Below are 24383 nucleotides of genomic sequence, written 5' to 3' on the forward strand. Positions count from 1 at the left end.
AGATAGCCATAGTTTTCAGAGTTATTTAGAATATTTACAAGTATATTTATGAAGTAAATGCAACGACACGATCGAAACAGTAATTCTCACTCTTAGAGGTGCTGTGGCTTATGAAAATCTCACACAAGTTTGCGACCTTGGCGAGCGCGAAATATTCCGTTCGATGACGCACACAGTGTACCCCATTGCATGTTTGTGGCTACATCGCTGCCGTCACCGGTCTCCGTCGGTGTTTAAACTCGTCAATCCCGATCTCGGTCGTCAATGTTTTCTTTAACGGACTTTGATGTTTGCAGTGGCACATATCTCACCCATAGATAGATCCTAGTTTTGTTACTTGACGGAAACTGTGTTCTGTTGTGAGTGTTGTCTGAGTTCGAAATACATTGGCTTCCACAGCGCTGCACTGCACGAGTTACGAGCTCGACAGCTATGTCTTCGCTACAGCCTTACGCTGCAGGTTTGATTCCGAGCGAGAATTTACGGAACTCTTTGTGTGATTAAGGTAATTTATCGTTGTTAGTCGAATGAATTTATGCTTCTGCCTCCTATATCACTTTGCTGATGATTATTTATTAAGTTGAACTTACATTGACGTGTAGATTTCGAGTTTATCGCCAACCGGGTACGACTTCCACATTCGTCCTCACGAATCGACTGGAGTCGCGATCGATGTTACTGTTACTGAGCCATTAAAAAACGATCGACGGTATCCCAATTCGATTCTCAGGAATAGCTGTAGTTTTAGCGACTCCAAATGTCGTTCGAGATGCCTTTTATGTCTCCATGTCTGGATTTATCGGGTCAAATTTTTGTAAAAATGTCATGAGAGCACGGCATCGATCACTTCAAATCGGTCTGTATATCGCAACGTGCATGATGTTGTATTATGAACGGTACCATAGAGGAAAAAATATTCTGGTTGATGAAGTACAACAGGGGTAATATGGATTTCAATTTCATCTGTACTGGTGTACGTCACACAGGTGAAGATACGGGCTGGTTCATGTGATATATATATATATATATATATATATATATATATATATATATATATATATATATATATATATATATATATATATATATATATTATATATATATATATATATATATATATATATATTATATATATATAACTTCAAGTACAAAGTAATAATATCTGTTACTTAAGTTTCATGCATCTGTCTGAGGATTGCAGGATACATGGAATTTATGTAACATATATTATTACTTTGTACTTGTGCTTTCCGCATCGAGCAATGTAATTTCCCTAGAGGACACTGTATACTTCGATATATATATATATATATATATATATATATATATATATATATATATATATATATATATATATATATATATATATATGTGTGTGTGTGTGTGTGTGTGTGTGTGTGTGTGTGTGTGTGTGTGTGTGGGTGGGTGTGGGTGTGTGGTTGTGTGTGTGTGTGTGTGCTCAAACTAATATCTTACAGTGCAATATATATACATGTACATGGGCCAAAAGCGAGAGCTAAAGAATCGGCCATTCAATCACACTTACATGATAGCATTTTCAATGATTATGTAATAGGTCACCTGTTTTTTGCGGCTGTCGATCTCCTATGCTGATAGTTTGGTCGCAGTTTATTGACAAGCGGAACTTTGAAAAGGCAGCGCATAACAAAGGCCAACAGACTATAAGGCTTTGGCTGTACCACAGCTTGCATGCATTTCATAGTACATTGATTATCCCACAACACAATTTTAAGTGCATATGGACATCATAAAATATTGTCATTAAACGAACGTTTAAATATGTCTGCTAAATGGCATATCTACCAAATAGCTCCAGACATGAAAAATCGTAACAGATTGGATGACTTGCGGCCATATCGCATCGTATTATAAAATATTGTCGTACGTACGAACAGTCCTCATAGTACATACATCTCATCGTTCATAGTTTGAATGAAATTAGTCCAGAGCTGCCGAATAATGACTGCGGACGCAATTACAAGAAGTTAATTATCTAAACATCTGGTTTCACACTATGTCTAAATGATATTTCTGTCCACGATGGATTGATATCCTAAGGAAGTGAAACTAATGTTTATCTGTTTGGTTCACAGGCCAAATATAATAAATGTATTAAGAACTGGAGGGTTTCACCACCGATCTTTTGAATCATTGCGAAACAAACGAAGAAGTCGAAATATTATTACAAGGCGTTTTTAAGGAAAAAAGCGGTAAATGAATCTGCGTAGTTTTGCATCGGGGAAGATATTTGTACGCGAAGGAAAACATTTCGCTGTCGCGGAAAAGGCTATTGACACTGGACAAAAGAAGGTAGGGATATGAAACATAAGATTATCACCTATCACGTATCTTTGTATCGATGTGTGAAAACTATGGGAAAGTGTTTTTTGTTTCTACGGACGGCAAGTAATCGTATTTGTACGTTGTTATAAGTTACGGTAAGGTCGGCAATATCATTCAGGAATTGGAATGGTGTCATATTCTTACTCTTGCGCACAACATCGTTATCGACCAATAAATTCATTTTAAAGATGAGTGGTAGTCATTATAATTATTACCATTTAGTTTCGCCTTTCAAATTAGTTCGAGAAAATTTAGCTTGCCATTCTCTACCTGCGTAGAAAACAAATTAAGCAATTAGTGTTACTTACCTACCGCTACTGGTCTAGCATTATAACATTTTTTTTATGGGATGTAAAAACCAGTAGTGAATAAAAGTAATGACAGTATTTAGGATTTCAGAAAGCAGTGTTTCTTCATTACGAAATCTATGCAGGGTGATATCTTTCCTATCACAAATATATGAATGCAAGATGGTTGTTTATTTCTAAAACGTTATTATACCGATATCTTTTTATCCTAGTTCATTACGCAAACTCTATGCCAACAGTTGCTTAAGGAAGAATGGCTTCGTGGACAACCAGAGTGGACAAGAAACAAAGGATTAATTTGGACAATACTTTATGCACTATTCTGCATTCTCGTATACGGAATTCTCCAGCAGCTTATTCCCATTCATATTTTCTTTTGCAATCGTACACGGCTGCATGAACTCTATGACGGTCCAAAAACTACATTTCTTAGTCATTACTTTAATTATGTTATTTTTCTTATTCTGATATTTCTGTATGAGGTTTATGTCACCTACAGTGTTGATGGTTCTGAAGTTGTTATAATATCTGATATCAATTATTGGCCATTACTAATACTGGTAATAGTATGGTGCATACCACTCATATTAATGGAATTCATACAGTTTGTTACTATGGGTCCTGCTGTTTACATCAGAAGTTATTGGAATGTGTTAGATATGATAATTCTTCTTTCATTCATTGTTGCTGTGATCATAGCAAATCCCGCCATTGTAGGGCAAGCTTACGGTAATCCCCTCATTTACATAGCATGTAGCAAGGTAACATGCATAACGTTTGTTTGTGCTTTACTGCGGTTTATGGAACCTTTTTACCTTTCCCATTACATTGGACGGACTTTATTAGTGTTTACTGAAATTAGACATGATATTATCAAATTCCTTATAATTTTCGTTTATGTTGTGTTAGCCTATGCCTTGGCAATGTATTATTTCTTCGCCGATGTGGGTAAGCAGCATACAGATTTTGCTGAGTAAGTATCCATTTGTATATATTGCACTTTGATAGCTTTTCAAATTGATTGATTCTATAATGATTAATTATTCTCAACTTTGTATTACTGTGCCTTGCATGCTTAGTACCAGTCAGGGCCAACGTATAGTCTACTAAGTTTGAAGTGCGAAAGACAAGTTTTCAGAGAATATGTAGAATTGGTAGAATTGGTAGAATGCATTCCTCATAATTATTTTCTTTTTGCTTTGTAAAACAGGTTTTCATCATCGATTAAACTTCTAATGACTTCGTTGTTCGGAGCAGATTCGGCTGTCGAAGCATTGGAAGTAGACAAAACACCATGGGTTAATGTTTCGGTTGGCACTCAATATGCTAGATTTGCAACAGAAGCTGCCAGCTATTACACGGCAATGGGATACGTTTTGTATATATTCTTTGGTATTATTGTGCTTATAATGTTGTTGAATTTGTGCATCGCCATGTTATCGGACAGATATTCCTATCTGAGAGTAAGATATTTATAATTTCATTTAGTTGTTTTGCAGTTTAACGGCATAAAGTTTCTTTGTTAAAATTTGGAAAAACTTGTCTTTTGCTTCGACACGATAAACCTTATTTAAATAAGCTCTTTTGATTGGCTCTGTTCTCCACCTATGCTCTTATATTGTACAAGCGAGCGGAACTTTGTAATGGTTCATAATTTACAAAAGTATAGCTTCTACAAAATTGTTGAATGTTACTTCTGCAAAAGTCGAACGTCACTTTAACTGACCTTTTATCCCTCCTGCATGTTATAAAATTCTAACCACGATAACTCAGGTCATAAGTATCCATTTTCGATAAAACAAAATAATATAACCTCACAAAAGTTTTATTCATTTTATTTTAGAAAAATATTGATGTTGAATGGAAGTTCGAAAGGTCAAAGATATGGATGTCATACATTGGCACAAAAGGAACGAATCTGAACCCGTTGACTTGTTTGGCGATCATTATCTTTTGATTTTGTGCATTCCTGCTGGCCTGATTTATAGCACGATTTCTGTCGTGAATGATTGCCGTAAAAAAGGACAAACGGCAAGAGTATCTTCTTCAGAGGTAAATATCGTTTGCTATTATGTAGATCTGAGCTTGAACATATTTTATTTGCAGTTGTAAATTGAAATGGGACATCGAATGGTCGACTTGCATATAAGGATACTTCTGATTACAAGGATGTGCAAATGAACTCATTCATCTTACTAACTGAAAGTACAGTATGCGAGCTCACGAAAATATTATGTTGACAGATTTACCTTTGTCAGTCGTTATTTATAGGCAGCGAGATAGATGAAACTCATACCACATTTTACTTTCAGACAATTTCAGCCTTCTTTACAATGCTGTCGTCGGGACTATGTGAGATGGAAAGTTTTCGATTCTTTAAACATCTTTCTAACACAGTCTTGTAAATCTTATTTGAATCCACTCTCTGACGACAAATCTTAATATTTCCCGCCTTCCTCTCTTCCGTAAATTAGAAAAGCTCATATAGCTTTGCCTCGTTTTGGCAAGGTGCATTTTAACAGTCTTATTTGTTTACTCTGAAAACATACTGGAGAGCATGCATCGACATGCGGCTAGTTTTAAAAAAATGTTAAACAAAGTTAGACATGATTTCAAGTTTATTTAAAAATGTTGTCAGGTAAAAGGTATGGGAGTTACCATTCAAACGTAAGAGCCAGATTTGACTTTTTGGTGTCATAAGTGTGATAATACGGCTAGGGATCAAGTAAACTTATGAATATTAAAAGACGTGACCAATTGTGACTCTTGGCTCTGATAGTCACAAATGGCCATGTCTAGATCTGTATGAGGAAAAGCTGTCATGGTGGTCATAGTGTTTAAATTGGAATTCAAGCGATTTTGTTTCTATAAACATTTTGAATGGCAATGAGGCTGACTGAAGCTGTACACTGTTTCATGATACTTTCAGCTTACGGCTACAGGATAATTCTATGTGTAACACTGGTTTAGCGCAGAATGCAAATCTCGAAGTGATGAAGGGAGAACTTGCATTGGCCAAAGTCATGTCCTCTAAACGTCACATATTTGGAGGCTTCTGGATAAGCGATTGAATTAGTTGATTCACGTATGTCACGTAGGCAGTTCTAATTACTGGCACTATTTTCCTGCAAGGATTGGAATACTTATTTACTCTCTTGTTTTGACCAAACCTATTTTTTCATGCATGCTGAACATGATCATATAGTTTTGTTTTGTGTTTCACATGTGTACAGATACGAAGATCGTCAGCGTCCTCAGGGTGTGGTTAAATAGGAGATGGCAATAAAAATTTAGGGCCGTTTTTTCTCAGTTTCTCATGCTAAGATCATACTTATGTTGTGTCTTAGTTGACTCGGTATCTTGAGAATGGCTAATGAAGTTCGAGTCAATCGTGGTACTCATAATGTTTTAAAATGGCAGGAAATAAGAAGCTTTTGGTGGGGAGCACTTGCTTTATTCATGCCAACTTTTTAATTCAGAGTGTAGCTCTGAGATGTGGCAGTATCTTGAATAATTTGGATAAGCATAAAATTTGTATGTGCAATTTTGAAGGTTCTTATTAATTTTCCTCACAAATGAATTCCTGCATTTTAAAATTTGGTTCAAAGAAGACAAAAGATCACTCAATTCAGATTCGTTAAAATCGTCGATATTTTACCAATGCAATTTTAACGCCAATATTCTTGTTTTGGTCAAACGACTGTTATCGAAATTCACTCGCCCGATAACATTTCCATTTGGTATGTTTGTTCATATAACTTTACTCAAAAGCGTGCAACTGACGATAAAATTTCTACAAATAAAATGTTGAAGCAGTTCAGGAAATAGCAGATAACTTCTCAGAGGGACTTTGCAAATTTTTATATGGAATATATCTAATTTTTCATTACAAGAAACTAAAATCAATTCCCGTGTAGCATTAATCATTTTAAAAGTTAATGCTGCTTGCTATCTTTTTTTCCTTCTATTTTACGTACAATTTTCTATCCAGTTTTCTCACTTCAATCTGTTTACAGAGTGTAGACGTTGAATCGTCCCGTACAAGTTCGGTAAGTTTCCGCTACGGATATGGAATCTACGATTTTAGGGGTTATTACATGAAGTTGTCCGTATTTTGACGAGTTGCGCATCAACGAGTCAAAATTCGGACACATCACGAGAATACTACTCTGTATCGACCAAACTTCGTGTAATAACCCCTTTGTCATACATGCATGCTTTGTTTACGACTGTTTTCCAAAATTCGCGACGAAATCAACTGAAATCGACAACTTTCTTCTCGCTGTACTCATAAAAAGTGGGTTGCAAAGAAGTGATGGCAACCGTATCACTTGTCAATATTATTCCGCTGTTTGATCATTCCACAGAATTTGTAGTACACTTTAACGCGAACGTTTTAAATATTAAGAGGTCGACACAGGTTTCCACAACTTGAAGAAGATTTATTTTAAGTTGAGAATGGCGGTGGATGTAAAACATAAGCTACAATGTGTAAATGAGTGTGCTTTTGTGTTTTGAAACACAACCTCATCCTTCGCTAAATTTATGAGGCCCCGCGAAAAATCTGCTCGAAACACTCGCGCCGGGCGAGCGTTCGATTCAATCGAGCAAGCAGCTCTGCGACATCCATGAGTGCAAAGTGGATACAGTAGTCCTGCCAGTCAATTTATCTCCACGAACTATACATGTCCTCAGACGTCAAATATGCCGAATTAACCATCTTAGAAAGGAATTTGTTAGGTAAAACGTGAAGTGAGTACTGTATAGTGTCGTAACTCGTTCGTGTACAGTTTGTTGCTGAACGAATAAAACATTTCAAAGGTATTTACATCGTCTGTTCGCATACTTTCGTTACTGGATTGCCTAAATAGAACTAAACTTCTTTTAACAAACTAAAAGAAAGTTTAACTTTCCGTTATATCTTACATTGTATCCAAAATCCGCACCGGACACGATTATGACCTGTGAATCTCACTGACAGGTACAAATCGGAAGTAATACGTGCACCCTCTATATTTAGTGCGGTTGGATTTTTGTGGCTCATTTATGGCTGCAAACGATGTAATTCACCACCTAGATACTTAAACTCGTCAAGAGGCAACTTGTTGTGTGGCGGTTCTATCATGATGCACTGTCGACCGGTACCGTAATCTTCAGCGCGTAGACGACATGAAAACATTGCACCGTATGGGACCGGCCGTGAACGACGACAGGTGTTGGTCACAAAACGTACAAATTTTCAATGCGTTTGTCTGTATGTTTTTGGTGCAACTGCATTCGTACCTCACTGTAATTGCCCATGAACTGACTGCAAACAACAAAATTTTGACAATAATCACAATGACGTTTCCGAGTGTCATATGTCATATTCGCTCAGCTGTTTTATGTATTTGAACATACCGGCGTAGGTCACTCGTACGCATGGCTATAAGTAGTTCGGTTGCAGTGAAAATATAATTCGTATTTTAACATGTTAAATACGGGCTCATATCAGTACCGTCTAAACAATAGAAGAATGGCAATACAGGCATAGCATGTATTATAAAACACATTATCGTATTGATATGTTTATTTGGCAGAGAAAAGCCGAGCGTATCGACTTAACATCCCAGAAGAGCTCGTGTAATACAAATGAAACCGAATGCTTACTTAGCTACTGTAACACTATTGTTAAACCCTGCACTAAAGTTAAAACTTGGGAATAGACATTATAATAACGCAATCAGATCATTCACGCACAATAATGAAAACCATTTTCCTATTTCTTGTAAGTTTTCATTAAAGTAGCTATTTCACACAATAAACTTTTTTCCTGAGGAGTTACCATTGCAAACTATTCGTTAGTGGGTGTTCCGACAATGTTTTCATACAAGGGTGCAATAGTGCTGTAAGGAATCAGAAAAAGTCTGAAAATTACAATATTTCGATAGTAAACCAATCAGAATCAGAAAAAGTCTGAAAATTACAATATTTCGATAGTAAACCAACTTAGCGGTTAGATGTTTTACTGCATTTCGTGATGGTTTTTCTGACTTTATTCCAGAACGAAAACCAAAAGAAGCCGACGTACGAGAAGGTATGACTCGTCATATTTCTTATCCTGTATATCATAAAACTTTATCAGACATTTTTAAAGAAGCAAAAGAGTTTTGCAGGATAGATAATTTCATATCATTGCATCAGACAAAATGTTTACATCTACTGTTTAAACGAACGATATCACAATGATTTTCCTGTATCAGCGGTTTGTCATCTAAAATTTTTCAAACTTACCATGGAGAAAAAAGGGCGTTTAGGTGATTAAAAATTCGCATTCTGATGCGCTTGCACCTTAATCAAACCTTTTTATACCCTCCTAAGCTGCTTAAAGTCCTGGTATGGAGATATCTCAGGAGAAAAACAGGAAAGAGCAAAAAAAAAGAAGACGAAAGTTCTGTGCAAGATGTCACGCTGGTAAGCTCAATATAGTGTCACTAAATTTTCACCTTCATAATGTGTCGTCCTGAAGCTGCCATGATAAAATAAAAAAACGCATGATAATGTCATCAACCTATTCACGTCGTTGCTTTATTCTGTTAATTACTGAAGAACTAATGACCCAAAATTAGTATTTTAGTCACGCATATATTTTACTTTAGAGATAGTTAAAATAGAGAAATTGTTACAAGGGGAAAAGTTGCTCTTTACTAGTTTATTTTAATGTAATCTGAATGCACCTTGTAAACTGTTAAACGTTTTGACGAATCTCGCAAGTTTTAATGTTATACATTTATGTGTGACCGGCTGGTAACACGTCTATACACGTTTAAAGGCCCATGTTCTGTTTCTGCTATTGTACGTAATATGTTGGTTCATGTGAATGTGTATACGGTAGGACGGAACTGTATGCGCAAAAGATATACACGTGTTTCACTCCAATTAGCCGCCTGCTTGCATAAACTGATCGATCAGGTGCATGCACACTTTGGATCTTTACTTTAACTGTATGCTGTCATTCAGTGGGAAACAGTGTGTCGATTGGGTGCCACTCCAGTGCTATATCTTTTAAAATACCGAAGTTGTGTAGTTACAAATGGCGAGAAATATAAAATTAATTCAAAGTTTTCAAATTTAGTTGTTGATCCTACTTAAAATGAATGTTATATTGAAATAATCGTTTTCTTCTTTCTTCACTGACCATAAACACGAATTTAAAAAGAAGATCGAGAGAGAATTCGAAGAAAAGCAAATTGCGTGACAGAAATAATGCGGAACAACAAAACGAAAACCCCTCTTTCACGACCGACGATGTAGAAGAAAACACACACGACTACCTAAAATCGCGGTATTGCTATACCATGACGACAACAGTATTTTTAAATCAATTGCATAGAACTTTGGTACATGTTAGGTCTTTGTGAGATAATCTTTATATTTGAGCAAAAGTTGAATTGTCTTATTTTTTTTTTATTTTCATGATGAAGATACTGAGTTTGTGTTGACAGTTGTAGTCAAATAATAACGCGATATGCAGATCTACACTTCAGCAATGCTGCAATGATTTACCAAGGATAAGTCGGTCTAAGTCACATACTCGTACGACAGAAAAAAACGGTGAATTAAAGGGATATAATCTTCAGAACTGCGCCTGTGCAAGTTTCTTGTTTACAAACAATGTATTTCGTAGACGATATCAAGATGCACCTCATCATCATATCTGCAACATTTAAATTATACGATGATAGATTATGACAGACATATTTTAATTGTCACCAATCACCATTGTGCCTTGGATACATTGTTGCCATGGGTCGTATGGGTCCTATACGACCTTTGAGCACAGTTCCGACGACTATATCCCTTCAAGCGATTAACACTAAAAGGATTCTATCCAGAGAATATAAGAACAATCTAGAACCTCTATTGATATGCTAATTAGTGTTTTAAAAATACCTTCAATTGTAGTAAACTTGACCTTCTAGAAAGTTATAAACACGACTAATTGAATTGAAGGTCATTCATGACCTTCAGAATGTTCTAGACTAATTACACTCAGGTCAAGTGTGGGTGAGAATGACCTATATAACAATACATACACACATATACACACATACACACAAAAATAATATATATATATAATATATATATATATATATATATATATATATATATATATATATTTATATAAATATATATATATTTATATATAGTTGTTAGCTATGTGTTAATTATACAACTCTTGCCACGAGTCCCTTTTTTTCTCATCTAATTCAAGAAGCGAGGTGGGAAGTTGTATGCAAATGAGAACAAGTGTAGCTACGTGAAGCGAAGCTAAATTAACGCTAAAATTGAAAGTTTAAATGCTTCAGAGGTGTTCGTTTATATTCTGTAAAGCATTCTGTAACATTTGTACATTCAGTTTCTTTGATTTATCGTCAAAAGCAACAGTTAAATACGTAGCGAGGGGTAGTCTATAAAAAGTTTGAACCTCGGATCTTGCAGTGTATATTTTTTCTTGCAGTGCATTTAATCCGGTAGACAGATTATAGTCATATTTTCCTCATAGGTGTAACTTGTATTCTTCTGTAAAATTGTAAACCTTCAATGAACATTCAAACAGTGCTGAGTTCAGAAACTAAAATATGAATAAACGAGTGGCATTTTACTAATCAATTTATCATGCATCAAAATTATTCACGTAAAAATACACAAGAAGAAAATATTGTGAATTCCGCCTTTATGCACATATATATCCATTCACATGTTTATGGTCATCACATTCTTTATTGTCAGAAAAACTGAAACTTTCGCGGGAACGAAACTGAAGTAGAATATTTACTACGAGTAGGTTCTTTTATGATCTCAGCAATTCTATACAGTGACCCCCAATTCATTGCAGTTCTACTACAGTATTTCTTGGAACACATAAGATATTTTTCACGACGATTCTTCACAAGAACGTCAATCCAAATGAAGTACGTCTACATGTATACATATTTAATATAAAAAGTTGTGAACGTTTGCTTGATAAATCCGAACGAATATATTGCTCACAATGCTGATGTTTTCTTCTCAAACCATCGATGATCATATGTAAATTCGTGTTGATAATTGTTTTACATGTTGCTGTTTACTGGGAATAGTCAGTAATATTACAGTGAAAACTTTAAAAATATCCAATTAATAAACATCAAAATCACTGTCTGCAACATTGACATGTATATATGTATATTGTAGTACGAAATGTCTCACCACACAGTGACAGGGGTCAGTTTTTAGAACATAGGATAGAGCGAGAGGGAAGGGTCACATTTTAGACAGTAGGATAGGGGAGGGTAATATCTAACACAACAGGTTTGACCTGTATGCTCGAGCCCACACCCACTCCGTTATCATGTTGAATATCGCTGTGTGGTGTACAAACCAAATCAACTGAACAATACAGTAGAGATGTAATGAAAGACGGAATAACGTACACTGTCGCATATGGTTGATCTATACTTCTAAGTGACCTTTCTCTGCTTGCGAGTTATAAAATCATTTCGACCTCCTTGTCTTACTTGAAATTATGATGTGTAATCAACATTTGAATCTATTACTCTGTGAGTTCCATGAAATGAGAACATATGTAAAGGAAACTTTGCAAACACAATTTTGGCTTATTTAAAACAAATTTCAATGTACGTCATTATGTCATTATGTCCTAGTGGCGAAATTCAATTTTGGAAAGCAAAAGTAACACATTCTACTAATAACTGACTTGATGAATAAACATACTCAATAAGAGTGATTATGTAAATCAATAATTATTAAGCAAATACTACATAAATATTAAATACATTAGATCGACGGTGTGATTTACTTCTCTGTCGAAAATCTTTCGTTCTAAATGAAGGAGTTCTGAAATTAAATGTCCGCATCTGTATATCGCTTAAGGAAATTAAACTGATTTCACTACCTCCTAGCAAAGTGTACACAACAAATAAAATACATAACCGTAAGTTTACGCAAATTAGGATGACTTTAGATTCCTTAAGGTATCTTCCACATTTACCGGGTATTTTATGTCGAAAACAAAGAAAATTTGTATTTTCCCTTAAAAGTATTCCTATAATATTGATCTTCATGTGTGAAGAATATCATGGTCTGAAAGTTTCTGTTTCTGGCTGAAATTTTGCGATAAAAATTTACAAGAGGAACAGATGCACGTTTTTGCGTTTTGAGACTACCGCTAAGTCTTGATTGGCAAGGGATTAAGCTAAGCGGCAGCGCCACTGTATTGTCGCATGCACTTGGACAACATCCGCTGTGAAAATCCCATTGACACCTACCGTAACTGCGTGTGTCAAGATCATCGTCACTGATCGTACGCGTGTGTATGCGTAGCGATCAGGCGCAGAACAGAACGGTGGATCGTACCACAGTCCCTCTATCCACGACTGTGATCGTACGTTTTTCTCATAGGGGTGACATTGTTGACGATTTTATTTCAGGTTAGTACGGATCACAAATAGCAGCATATATAGAGTGTTACAATCTACAGCATGAGTAATGGCAGGACCTGTAGTTATTATCAAATAAAAGTGATAAAAAGTCACGGTCAAGTTCGCTTGTCAGAGATCGCCCGCCCATTGACGCGTATGACGTTTTGTGACGTGGAGAGACCGTGTTTCAATGATCATCGGGGCAGACAGTAGTTTTGATCAGAATCATAAGACTATCTTGCCAGCGTAATCCGAGTCAGACGAGTCGTGTCGGCAAGCCATGGATTTTTAGTAGCTTTGCCACATACCAAATGTTTATTTGAGACACTTTTGCACGTTTGAAAAAGCACCGGAGAAGTGGTTGGAGAAGCTCCGGCCGTCCCGTATACATAAACAGTACGTTCCACTGGAGGCCACATAGCGATGGCGAATACATGTATACCGCGACGTACCCGTACATGTTCAGTATCCAAGGCAGAGACGTCGACAGAAACAGCATCGTGAAAGAAAGAAAACGAAAAAGGGGTCATCGAAAGTCCAAACAACCGCACCGATGTCCACGAGTGTAAAAGATAGCCTGACAATGTCAGACAAAGGATCATACTACAGCCAACTTTAACGCCCATGGCCGATCACCGTTGACAGCATTTGTAACGATACCGATGACACAGTTTGGGACAGCCCTCGATAATATGACGTTCTTGTCTTAATGTTCACGTTTTCTCAAATTCTCTGCCTTGACATTGTTGCCGCTGACTTGCATTTGACTATGTCAGCCAAAATGACTCAAGAAACGGTCTTCACCTCAGAAATGTCGTAGAGAGCGAAGGCAAACTATTGTCTTAGGAACGCTCGAAGTTGAGTAGTGGGTGTATCTGTTTTCAAGGCGCCTGAAATTCGAAAAAATAGCAGCTGACCGAATCACAGCATGGAGGTCTTTTTTACCCTCATGATCACAGACACTGCCAAACTATATCTACATATAGGCCTAAATACAGGTTCTTTTAGTTGGGGTGTCAACCGTTTTTCAATTCGCTATGTCACTCATTATCGGGATCGCTCAATCAGAACCTTCCGAGGCTATTAACCCTTTCCGAGATCGAAAGCTGACATAAAATGACATTATATTTACGCTTGTGCGCGAGATGCCGCAGCAGTCCCGACAGTTAGGTCAAACAGTTAATACTCTGTCTACATCTCACAGCTGATCCGTCATAATTATGCATAATACCTTCCTGGGCACTCCTCAAGTTTATTCAGTCATCGGCCACTGTGTAAATTGTGTTCTGAGAGGGGACGTCGCTCCCGAAAAATGCTCTTTTTAGCTTTATTTTAACCGTTAACACTAATTTCAAGGAGTGAAAATACTGTTTTGGCTAAAACGTTGATGGCACTATCTTATTTTGGTGTTTTATCTGTCGAGTAAATTGTTTATGGCCATTCATAAAGCAAAACCGAACCAATTTACTAAATCGCCCTTTTCTCAGTTCGGCATTTTGTCACTTTGCAGCACGCTCAAAAGAGTCTAACTCGTGAACGCGTGAACGGAAGTCCACCGGATTTTCAGAGATCGATGTTTGTCGAATAGGTTGTCTCTGAACCGTGTCTCAGTTTTTTAATTAAGCTCAATAGAGTCGACTTATCGCTGCTTAATTACATGGAATTATGGGACTAATCAGTTGATAAAATTTGATTCATCACTGCAAAAAAACTAAGGCTTTTTTCAAAAATCTGAGACACGGTTTTGTAGCAAGTATTCTGAAGTGCAATTACTCGTTGACACCTAGACAATAGCCCCCTTCCACTCTGACTTAAACTTTTTTACGTCAGTTTACCCAATTTCTTTACACTTTCACTAAAATCTTCATAAAAATTCATCGCCCATTAATTTTCTTGATCAAACAAAAAAAATTCATAGAAATAGCTTTCAGGTGATATATAATACTTGGGTAGAAATACACAACTTGATGGCAAACTTCACGTTTGAAAAGAGGTCGTCGCAAAGGCGGAAAGCTACCTTAAAAATATAGTATTTGCCTGAGAAAAGAATAAAATAACATTATTTGCTGCGCGAGTATAACATTGCTAAGTGTTTCTATTTTAATCATGCGATTATATTCTTTACATAGCAGAGTCGTACTAAACGGCGTACTAGAAGACAAGCGTATCATACGATTTTCAAATCATCAGACTGAAGTCAGAAACCAAACTATTTTTATCGTATTTGCTTTGTTACTTGACACAACTATTCGATACATCATTTTCAGTAGAATTACCACTAATACGATGGGAATTTTTTATAATGCAAGTCATATCAATACAACATAAATCGGGATGTCAGGCTACAGTGAATGATACTGACAAAAGGGAATGGTGCATAAAGATTATATCAGATATGATACATGATGTCATGAAGCAGACTTAAATTATTATTTAATGACTCAGTCCATTCTCTATTCTCGTCTGTTGTACCTGACTTACATTAGCTTAATTTGAACTAGTCCCCTTTCACAAAGTCTAATGTTTCGAATGCCTGTTTTCTGCCAATAACATCTCCAAAGCATTAAAAACTTACCTCAATACAAAAGAACTTGTATTTTTTATGTTTCCAAAATAACTGCCCATATTCAGAGTACATTTAGGCACAGAATGAATTGAACGTGTGTCAGATACTCTGCATTTGACTAACTTCAGCCATTAGTTGAGAATTTTAACCATCTGAGAAAAAAGACGATTGACAGGAACACAAGGCCATATCCATCAGGGAAAGAAACGAGACTCACAAACACAACAAAAATACACATAACTGTTCAAAGGTAGACACATCTCTAAAGGTTGACAACATAAAGACATCGAGCTTATCTCCGCCGAAATTTCGGAAAGCTACATTGCAAACCAAACATTCCACATACTGAACAGAGGCACCTCTAATTATTGGTCAGGCTTACCAGAAAAACATAAAAGACAGGGAAACATAGGTAAGTTAGTGGTACCAGCATACCATCCCAACAGAACACCCGGAGGAAGAGAGCCAGGAGTATGTGGAAAGTTCTTTTCTGATGTCTATGACTGGGTACCAGAATGAGAAAAATAGGAACTCCCTAGAACCAAATTGTAGGTATGACAGAATATATCGTCACTGCATGAGTGAAATGCCCCCAAAACAATGGGCAAACTCCTTCCCTAGGGAAAGGTGTACCCAGGATAGCATTAGCGACAAGCAAAGTGACTGCGTCCCCGCCTTCCTTAAATTTAAAGACAACCGGCTGATTCGGCAGACCAAACTATAGCTGTTGTTTTCACCATGCTTTCTCTGGGTTAGTAGACTGCTCAGAGCTCGAAACGCCTGTCATTAATCTGACATGCAAGGAGCAAGATCTAAAAACCCTAGGCTAAAACTGGGGTGTCCAGAAAATCTGAGGAAGACTTGATAATCGTTGAGTTGAGCTACAACGTCAAGGAAAGACAAATCCTCCATCACAACCGAAACTGGTTTGCCTGCGTAATCTGGTAGCCGATATAGCCCCTGTTGTCATTTTCAATGTAAACGATGCATAATGTATGGAATCGTAACAAAGCTATTTCTATTGTTTTTTTGGAACTAATATTTTTCAAAAAATATACTGTTTGACAGACAGTAATGCAAGAAGCCAAACAAATTGAAGTTAGTACATCACAAGGACTCAGGCATGTTTGAATCATCCACGGTCACTAATGAGACAGGAGCAACTTTTCACATTATTTAAATTCGTATTGAAAAACCCTTATTAATCCTAATTTTGTCTGATAAACAGTAGTTATAAGTTTCACATCTTATGAGCTAATATTGCAGCAAACCTTTGAAAAATACATAAGATATCCGATATGAAATGCGTTCAGCAATCTCTCACAAATAATGCAAAAGATATATTTCTTGAAATTCTCCTTGGCCTGACTAACATGGAACATTGATAATCTACTGCACTTCCAACCACGGCCAAGCAACATTCGTAGCACATGAAAAGAACACAGAGTGGAATACCGTACAGTAAGGAATAAAAGTGAAATATTGTCGGTCAAAAGTAGTACTCGCTCGCTCAACAACTCTGCAAGCTAGCCGCCCTTGATCTACAGTTTGCATAATAGCCATTATTACCCGATGATATTCAGTTAGGAATCTTAGTGAAGGGGCAGATAAGTTAAGGGGTAAATGAATAAATCAATAGATAAATAAATATTTGATGAGATCATAATTCTCATTCACAGAAAATCGAGAGTAGCCAGGTGTCCTGCCCGTTTCTACGCTGGCTGCACTATGTTAACGAAAGAATTATTTTCTAATAGCTCTTCTTTGTTAACTTTGAGAACGACTCCACCTGTCGCAGTGGAAACCTTTTGGTAAGCGTCCAAACTACGCCTCGTACGAAATCTACCACTTGTCGTGGACATGGTATTTGCTGGTTGAGAGAAAAACAAACAAATGAAAAACCTGCTATTATCAGTTTCACTGACATGGGAGAAATAATCAGTCACGCCCAAAAGTAAAACAAAGCTGATGAGGATGATGACAATAACAATGATCATGACAAAGATGATGACAATGCAAGATCAAAACGGGAAAATGAAATTGAGGAAATGCTCTGATCACACAGTCCAATTTCTTACGGTGTAGGGTTGAAATAATAAACGGGTATTAATAAAATCCTCCAGCCCCTCCCCATTTATGGTCAACACAGCCTTAGCATACGCCTTTCTCCTAAAATAATGAGAAAATTGTATGTCAGCGAATGCATACATTCTGTCAACATAAAACATAAGCGAATATTTGCGTTTTGAAGTTCTTAATCGTTTGTGACAGAAAGATTACTGCCAGACTGACAATCAGCAGATCGGCGACGACGAGCGCAAATACCGGTAAGCAGATAATTGGCCTCTATATCTCGGGCCTGACCCAACTCAATTACTTCATCTGTTCTGTTACTGTCTTTGGCACTTGCATCGGTGAACACAAATAGATCAGACCCTGACAGACTACAGGGGCCAAAGGGGAAATGTGGATTGTTATTAAGCACATCCGTCGACAACTGATGGAAACTCAGACCACTTAACTCTAACTCAGGAAGTCAAACGTTGAAAATTGTCGAAACATATTGAAGATTAGATTATTGAAGAAGAATATTGAAGAATTCTGTATTCAGTATGAAAAGATTTCTAATCTTCAAATGTGTTTAAAATATACGGCTAGTTTTCAATCGGGTTCGAACCCACAACATACGGCATCAGTCGCCTAGCGGAGATGCCACAGAGAGAACCAAGAAAACGTCGCCAAAAACCCACACAACAAAAATAAGGGCCAGGTGTATAACTAGTTGAGGTAAAATAGAAATTTTTCCTCCAGTATCGCATTACTGTGAGATTTTGACAATGATTTACGGATTTTGGATTATGAGACCAACGTTTCCATTCAGCAATTGTCCAGTAATATTTAGACCGATTAATCAGCTTAGGGCCCTGACAAAATTAACAAGGGGGCTGTGCGATTGGGGTAGGATCATCATTTATCGTGCAGCTGTTTAGGGGAGGGTTCACTAAATTTTTTGCATGGAAATTTTCATAAAATATAACAAAATCTTATGACCAAACATCTTATGATCAAACATAGCTAAAAGTCGATAAACTGAATGAATCTGGTACACAGAATTCAAAAAGATTCCTAATACAGAAAGCCATTACTGTCCATTTTCATGAACGAAGTTTGGGAGGGTCACTATTTTTCGTGCGAGAAAATAGAGGAGGGTCACTATCTTCGTGCGAGAACTTAGGGGAGGTCCACAATTTTTCATCGACTAAGACTTTGAAAAACAAAAGCCCTCCCCCTGGGTAATTCTGTCCAGGCCCTTACTCATATGGCGACTGCAAATTACTTAGAAGGTGACCATTTACTTGCCTGTTCGATAGCGCTAGAACTGTCCCACTCATCGAGAATTTTGAACAGTTCGTCGCCTCCATCGGCTGTTAGACAACCCGTCGGTGGACGAAAAGTTGAAACTTTCGTTCCAGTTGAATAAATTCAAATACTCAAAACGGTTAAAATTTGCATACATAATAGCTTAAGCCTATTTACTTCACACACAGATCCCTGTCTGTCTTAAATTTACCATACGAAAGATCAGCAAACTCCGACAATTTACTATTCTCACTGGTAATTTCCCTTATCCAGTATAAAAAAACACGTTTTTACCTTATCCTTCAAAGTCATATGAAGCCAGTTTAAATACTCTGTATTACTTCAAGCTTTGGTAGAGCCCTACATAAGGCTCCAGTATACACACTATATTTTTTTATTTTCCATGTTTTAACAATTGAAATAATAATTATAAGAAATACCATGTTAGCATGTGGTGCATCTAATTAAAGACGTGTAAAACTGTCGAAATCGAGCAAGTACGCAAATGCGTCCGTCTGATTGGACGACCGCTAATGCTGGCCATATTGGTACAAGGTTCCTCGAAGAGCACTATCGCTAGGATAAGTTGTAGACCTCAGAGACATTTTTGGCGAATTGCTCCGATTCCTTGCAGTAAATTATGATTGCTTGCTCGGGCGAGTGCTATCTGAAGCAAACTGCGACCGTATCGAGCGTTTCTCCGCCTGTGGAGGGAGTTATTACCATTATATCATATCAACGTTAGAAATCCAAACCAGTTTGCTTATTACTCATATATTAAAGTACACGCCACTGTTGCTTATAATATATTTCTGCATGTTTGTTTTTATTAAAGTGTTCAAAATATTTATAATAATCATATTCTTATTGTTGATAAACCAAAATTCCCTTGCATGAGGATAAATATAGGATGACTTGGATGTATACTATTTCCTGCATACGTTTATCAAACCGACACTGAGTGTACAAGGACATGTCGTTGGCTAGAATGAAGAGTGACGATATTAATTGCCACAGTCGTCTAATTTTTCGATTCTAGGTAACCCATTTAATCAGTCATCAGGAAACCCAAATGTCTATTTCGGTGCTGTTTTCCTTTAATTAGTACTGGATAAGCTCATTCAATAATTTAGCATTATGATTGACTTCTTATATGTAAATCGTATCAAACTTTCTCCATAACCGCTCTCTTCATTTTGTACCTGTTATTGTTCAAAATGTTGTTCACGTAAAATTCAATCAAAAGTATGCGCATCTTTTTGCAATCCATGATGGTGCATTTTAAATTTCTAGATGTTTCGTGAGGAGTGCTTGACACTGATTTTCATGAGTGAAGAGACTTATGACGTCGTACAATTGTGAACTAGGGAGCAAAGATGACAAAGACAAAATGTGGTGTCATATACGAATTTATATTATTCTACATGATGTAAACTTTCTGTTTTATATATAACACGAGGAAGTTTCCAAAAGTAGTTATTAATTTTTTGAAAACTCTTAAGTCTGGATTCTTATATTACAAATAAACCTTGTTTGTTCATACACTATCGTAGCATATCTCATGAAACATGTAAATATGTGGAATGATACACAACAAAGGCAATCCACAATTTTCTATCCAAGCATTGTGACCAAACTTACACAGTATATTCGGCTGACAGGAATTGCATAATAGAGAAGCATGCCTGTTATCACATCTAAAATATCCATATCAAAAGGCTAAATAGTCTGTTGGCTAGAGGGGGTCTACGTGCACCCCCCCCCACCCCACAGGATAACAAACCTGTATTTTTCAGAAGCCTTGGGATCCCTAGAATACGAAATGGAATTTTAACAGAAAAAATATAGGGATGGAATAGCTGTTATGGTCATGTTTTGAAGGGTACCGCAAAATCACGATTTTGCAACCCAATTGCATTTTCGTCAAATCTGTCTTCTTGTAAGTCATCTGCTGAGCTTATTTTTTAACATAACCTCACTTGTTTGGTACCATTAGAAAGGCAATTTATTTCTCTTCAAGATAACATATTGCAATATATTCTACAGTTTTTGTGAAATATGACCAAAACTTACCCCATACCCCAAAGTTTAACATTGCAAATTACAGTAAATCTCAAACCCTACACTGTAAATCCAAGTGTTTAACTTCTAAACACATAAATAAACACTTATCTGTTACACTTTTTAAACACGTTAAGGTGTTTAGGATATAGTAAACACTTGAAATGTTTAATAAATAAACACACATATTTAGGATTTAAACACTGGTGGTTTTATTAATAAACGTGTCAACGCGTTTAACAACTAAACAGACTTACATGTTTATTGGGTTGTTACACTTTTTAAACACATACAAGTGTTTATGACCTAAACATGTTTATTCAAAAAACATATAAACATGTTTATCAAAAATGTTTATCACACTAACAATTACCTTTAAAATCATGTCATAGGACGTAGTTTCCAAAATAAGAGACTGGATACAGTGCGCAAAATGGAATGCACAGGAAACATGTTGTATAGAAGCAAACATAATCAAAGGTCCCATTGTTCATAAACCTGGCACTGTGAACTACCATATTCAACACTCTCACATTAACAGTCAATAACCTTACTGTCAGCCTTTACAAAATGCGTTTTAGTTTCATATCTTCAAGAAAGACGACAAGATTCGGCGATTCAAGTTCCCTGCTCTTGAAATAAACTTCAATGTCAGCATCTGGAACCTCCTATTGGAAATAGAGAATGTGTAATGCATTGATTAATATACTTGTGATTAGAAGTATGACTAAAGCAAGCTATTGTTACATGCTACATTATTCTTGCACAGATTAATGATCAATAGTACCACTATGCAATATTTCATCCCATAATGTACAGGATAAATTGTCTGCTGTGATAGACAAAAACATGTAAGAAATCAGATGAACTCTATGCACATGAAACCAGATATTGAGCCATAATTTATACATCTTGTGATATGTGTTGCATTCAGTTTATCCTGTACATTATGGGATGTAATATTGCATAGTGGTACTATTGATCATTAATCTGTGCAAGAATAATGTAGCATGTATAGCCAACTGCCCAGACAAACATATCATTTGAATGACCAAAACCAGCAAAAATACTCAAAAATATGTGTCAAGATTTGAAATAATTTCAACAAATCTGAATCAGGTCACCCAGGCTACAAACCTTTATACAAAAGCAATCGGACAATGGATTCTAAGAACTTAGATGATTTTGGATTTTTTAAAACAAAAACAGCAAAAATTACTTGATAAATACAGTTTTGCAGATTTTTTCACAATTTGTACAAAAACTGATATTGATCATCCACACCAACCTTCACATCAAATTTCAAAGTAGTCTGATGAGCAATTTAAGATTCCAAAACAAGAAATTTACCTTTTTAAGATAACAATTCTCTAGTATTTAATAAGCTCACACCCCTGTAAATTATATTTTCAGAAAGCCTAGATATATGAGAACATTTTGGTTACCATAGTTACCATTGTTTACATAACTATCACGTGACAGGTAATTTTCATAAGCTTTCAAAAATCGGTTTCCCCAGTGTTTTGTTTCAATGCTTTGAGATATGTGGCTGAAATATGTGTGAGCTCAAGCTGTCTTAAGGATCTTCCAAAGTGTGTCTCAGAATTTTTAAACCTCCTAAAATAATTTTTATGCCAGAAATACTTCTAGAGTGGTGAGTTAACCCAAGTTGATTTCTTTAAAATTGTACTTCAAAAAAACTAAGGACGATAGAAGAGCGTTGTGACAGCTTGCATTCCAGAAAGTTTGAGTCAGATATTTTGAAGTAGGCTATTGGGACAAAACATTGGAAAAACCAATTTTTTAAAGGTTATCCTAATTACCTGTCACGTGATAGTTATGTAACAATGGTGATACAGTGGTTACCAAAACATTTCCCTATATCAACGCCGTTAGAAAATTATAATTTATGGGGGTTCTGAGCTTATTAACCACCAGAGAATTGTTAGATTAAAAAAGTAAATTTCTTGTCTTGGAACCTTAAGATTTTTTTACAGAAAAACGGAAAAAAATGTCAAAAAATAAGAATAGGCAAATTGCAGCATGATTTGAACAAAATTTACTGAGGACAATCTAAGGAACCTTAACACTAAGTATCAAAGCAATCAAACAAGTGATGTTAGAGAAGATTTTTTGACCAAAATCAGTAAGAATTGCCCCAATAATGTACATTTTCAAATTTTACTACAATTTTGAACCAAACTGACTAAGATCACCCTGAGCAAACTGTATAACAAATTTTGGACAAACGGTTTTAGTGATGATGATTTTTTTATCATAAACACAAAATATTGCCCCGAATACAAATACACACATTTCTAAATGATTTGTCACTTATAGCAGAGCTAAAAAGTCAGTATCTCATAAGATTTAATTTGAAGACATGATGGGCTTTCATTCATTCTTCCGCAATGGTTGCATCAGATTACCGCAATAGATTTTACGTCTTTAAAAATAGTCTCCAAGTCCATACCTCAAGTCAACACTAAAAGTGTTAGGCAGTTGATTCATCCTTTTGAATTTAGTGAAACAAGCGACCTAACGGTCGTAAGATCTATGTTGTGTTACATAGAGAATAACTATTTGTGACACATGTGTTGATGAAGGTGGCAATGTTTGATAGCTCATTTCAGGGTGGGATGACGAAAAGTAGCAAAAATATCTGCAAAATACGCAATGAAGATTTCATTGTAATTTAAATTTATCACATTAAGATAATCCCTATGAACCTGCATACCAAATTTGAAAGCTATCAGACAAGTACTTTTTTGACCAAAAATGGCAAAAATTGCACCAAAAAACAAATTTGCAGATTTTATTATAGTTTTAATAGATCACATTTAGTTAATCGTTAGGAACCTGTAAACCTAATATTAAACTATCACATGAGCAACCGACATCCCAATATTAAAGCAATCAGACAAGTTGCTTTTGAGAAACGCTTTTAAAGAAAAAAGGCAAAAATTGCCCCCAAAATACAAAACTCCAGATTTCATTGTAATGTCAATATATCACATTGAAGTAATCCCTAGAGGAACCTGCATAGCAAATGTCCCAGTTATCAGATGTGCACTTTCAGAGAAAGAATTTTTTTTACAAAAAATGGCAAAAAAGCCCCCCATAATACAAAATCACAGACTTCATCGTAATTCCAATATATCAGACATAGTTTATCCCTAGAAACCTACATACCAAATATCCAAGCTGTCAGACAAGTAGTTTTTTAGAAAAAAATATTTTGACCAAAAATTGGCAAAATTT

General features: G+C 36.1%; 1 protein-coding gene across 1 annotated transcript in view; it reads left to right on the forward strand.

The window, feature by feature from the left end:
- LOC139117446 (uncharacterized) overlaps nucleotides 1-11977 on the forward strand; it is a 42349-nt gene extending 30372 nt beyond the window's left edge. Inside the window, exons 8-15 of the mRNA XM_070680564.1 lie at nucleotides 2115-2331; nucleotides 2885-3645; nucleotides 3883-4135; nucleotides 4516-4724; nucleotides 6689-6721; nucleotides 8716-8748; nucleotides 9033-9125; nucleotides 9871-11977. The gene's annotated coding sequence lies outside the window, so the exon portion shown is untranslated. The remainder of the gene's footprint in view (nucleotides 1-2114; nucleotides 2332-2884; nucleotides 3646-3882; nucleotides 4136-4515; nucleotides 4725-6688; nucleotides 6722-8715; nucleotides 8749-9032; nucleotides 9126-9870) is intronic.
- The last annotated feature ends 12406 nt before the right edge of the window (nucleotides 11978-24383 follow it).

The sequence above is a fragment of the Ptychodera flava genome, chromosome 18 (assembly GCF_041260155.1).
Source record: "Ptychodera flava strain L36383 chromosome 18, AS_Pfla_20210202, whole genome shotgun sequence".
Lineage (NCBI taxonomy): Eukaryota > Metazoa > Hemichordata > Enteropneusta > Ptychoderidae > Ptychodera > Ptychodera flava.